This window comes from Alligator sinensis, unplaced genomic scaffold (genome assembly GCF_000455745.1).
Source record: "Alligator sinensis unplaced genomic scaffold, ASM45574v1 scaffold1295_1, whole genome shotgun sequence".
Taxonomy (NCBI): Eukaryota; Metazoa; Chordata; order Crocodylia; family Alligatoridae; genus Alligator; species Alligator sinensis.
This window is the reverse complement of record NW_005841880.1, coordinates 1,112,813-1,115,970: the sequence shown is the minus strand read 5'-3', so window position 1 is coordinate 1,115,970 and position 3,158 is coordinate 1,112,813. Positions and strand designations below refer to the sequence as shown.

The following is a 3,158-nucleotide window of genomic DNA, read 5'->3' as shown; positions in this document are numbered from 1 at the left end:
GAGGTGGTGAAAGCAGAAGCCCAGATCAAAGTGGAAGCCAACGAGGCGCTCGTCAAGGCCCTGGAGTGATTGGGGTGAGCGTGCCCCTCGCATCCTCGGCCGCGCTGGGTTGTGCACGGACCGTGCCTGAGAGCACCCGGCACCCTGCAAATGCCCGCCTTGTTCCTGGGGTGTACTCGGTAGCCGCGTTGGTCTGAGACGCACAGACGTACAAAAAAACTAGAACTTTTGGTTCCAAAATGATACCTTTGAAACGGCAAGAAAATTGCCCCTTGTTCCCAGCTCGCAGCGATCCCAGCGCTGGGGCGGGGCGGGGTGGGGAGGGGTTAGCCCCAGGCCTGGGCAGGTACCGAAAGCAGCTGATGCCCGGCCACGTTGGGGCTCTGGCACTGGGAGGCCGCGCTTCGATTGTCCCCGTGTTCATGGGCCTGGTTGGGGGGAGAGGGGGTCTGGTGGCTTCCTGCAGAGCAAGCCTGGGGGGGGTGAGGTTTAGCTGTTTGGAGGGGGCTGGGCACATCGCACCCACACACGGACAGCTGCGCCTCTGCCCTTCTCCGTTCCATTTGCTTTTGTGGAACGAGTGGTTCTTGTCTCCTGGGCTCCGCGCTGTCCCATCCCCCACCCCAGCTGTACTGGGCCATGATTGCCCTTGCTGGGCTGGGCCATCTGGCCTGTGTCTGCACCCTCGGGCAGGTGAAGCATAGTGACCCCTTTGCCCTTCACTTCAGGCCTCTGCTCTGCTCCGAGTCTGAGCATGGTCCCCGCGCTGGCACTGAGGCACCTTTGAAGCCCGTGGGCAGTGAGAGCGGCAGCTAAAAAGCTCCACTTTGTGCCTCCTGAAGTTGGCTGCTGTGCCCCTTCGATCCCCGACAGTTGTGTGCATGTGTTGCAGGAATCCCATTGCTGCAGAGACCACAGGGAGGCCAACGCATCCCAGCTTGCAGACGGCATAGAGATGGTGGCAGAGAAATCCCTTGGATCCATTAAAAGACAAACCTCAGCCCGGCTTGTGGAGCGTGGCCTTCTTCTGAGGCAGGCGGCAGCTGGCTGCATGGGGGTGGTCTGGCTGGGGGGAGCTGGGAGCAGTTGCCCCAGAGAAGGGGACGGGGTGGCTGTGCTGCTCCCTTAGGGCTCTGTGGCCGGCTCACTTCGGGGGGGCCCCTGCCCTGCTCCCCCACTTCCGTGGCACCCGCTGCTGCCTCCGGTATAATCCGCCCGAGCGGAAGGATTAGCACAGATCTGCAGTGGGTGCTGACAGGCTGAGGGAGCAGCTTTAGCCCTGAGTCATCCCCCGCCCTGGCAATGGGCTTCCAGGGCAATTAGGGCCAAAGTGCCCTCATGCGCCCAGGCTGTCCCCGGGAAGTGCTCGTACACCCTTGCTGCGTATGTGTGAGTAGGGGGGTCGTGGCCTGGGCTAGCCTGGGGCTCCCTGCTGCTAGTCAGAGTGTTGCCTGTGTGTGGCTCAGCCCAGCGCACAAGGGAGCATGCGGCCAGTGTTGCGTTCAGCTGCAAGTCCCAGCCTGATGCCAAGTAGAGCTGGGGTCTGCCTTCAGCTTAGGCCCGGGGGGCAACACGAGCTCACGTCTTTGGAGCCTAAATAAGAGGCTTTAGCCTCCACCCCATCCCTGCCGCTGCTGTCCCCGCGTGTTACGACCCCATTGCCAGATCCTGTAGGGCCTGGGGCAAACATGCCTCCGCTCCTTGGAGATGGTGAAGTGGCTTGAGGCAGGGAGGCTGTTCTTCCCAGCACAGGGAGCTCCTGCTTTGGGGGTCGGGGGCATGTGCAGGTGTCTTCGTGGGCTTCATGCTGCCTGGGATCCTTGGCCCCAGCAGCTTTGGTGGCTCATCATTATCAAGCAGCTCTGTGCAGTGGGCAGCGAGGCTGGGCAGGTGCTGTCTTCCTCTCCGGTACTCTCCTTCCCACCCCCAACCCTGCTGAGAGTAGGTGTGAGAGCTGCTTATCGGTTCCAGGAAGGCCTAACTAATTCTCGCTCCCCCACCCTGCCTTGTTCAAGGAACTGCTCCCAGGGGCTTGTGAAGCATCTCTCCAACAATACCATCTGCCCCTGGGATCTCAGTGGGATCCTGGGCCTGGGGCACCTTGCGGGGAAGGCTCCAGCTCCAGTTTGCAACCCCCCACCCTCCCCCAGACTGGTGAATGTTGAGGTGTGCAGCTGGGCAAACTGAGGCACAAGGGGACAGTGCCTGTCCTTCACTGCCTGGACACCCTGCTCTGCTCCCCCTCCCCCTGCAGTTGTAAGTGCCTGGCGAAGAGCCCCACAGTTCTGCTGAGCCAGCGGGGCTTTGCCCCCGCCGCAGGGCAGCGATGCTGGTTCCAAGCAGCCCGAGCGCAACGTGGCTATTTCCAGTGCTGCCACCTCTGGTGTCACGTTGGCTGCCGCCTCCTCTACCCCCGCGCTGCCTCTCCCTCTTCTCTTCCCCCTCCTGACAAGCGATCCAAAATAGCGCCCGGGGTGTTGCATTTCTCGCTCTGGTGTTTATTAAAAGCCTCCTGGCACTCGTCACGGAGCTGCGCGGATGTCCCTGCTCCTGTGCCCCTGCTGCGTGGCTCCTCTTCCCCTTGCTGAGGTCAGGTGTCACTCTTGGCATGAGCAAAGCCGCCGAGCCGAGCTGTGGCAGGTGCTTTTTGAGTCGCTTTGGGCGACGCTCGCTCCTTCGGCCCAGCAGCTCCTTGCAGCTCATGCCCATCCAGCCTCCCTTCCCGAGGAAAGGCTCTGAGGCTCCTTTTTTTTTTGAAGCTGGTGGAAGCGCGTTGGCGTGGCTGGGGAGGCGGCCAGCGGCTATTCTTAGGATGGGAAAGCATCTTCATCAGCGTCCTCCCAGGCTGTTCCCGCCAGCTCCAGGGGGAGGGTTGGAGCAGGGGATGGGTGCCGGCAGCCTGCGAGGAAGCATGTCTGTGCTGGGGGGGAGTAAGGAGCTGCATCTGCATCGGGGTGCTCTGCTCAGGCCTTGTGTGAGGCAACGCATGCTGAGACTTGTAGTTCCCAAAAGCGCCCTGTAATGAGGGGTCTGGGCTGCTCAGGGGTGCAGCCTGTTGGGCCCCACCTTTACCGGCCTGCCCCCAGCTGAAGGCAGTACAGGACCTGCCCCTGCTCCCCGAGCAAGGCACCTTGTCCCAGCCAGAAGGGTCCCTCGGG

General features: G+C 62.2%; 1 long non-coding RNA gene across 1 annotated transcript; it reads left to right on the top strand.

Annotated features, from left to right (window-relative positions):
• LOC102378833 lies at nt 1-1,000 on the top strand. Its single transcript, XR_323095.3, has 2 exons — nt 1-74; nt 893-1,000. It is a non-coding gene; the product is annotated as an uncharacterized LOC102378833 (long non-coding RNA).
• The last annotated feature ends 2,158 nt before the right edge of the window (nt 1,001-3,158 follow it).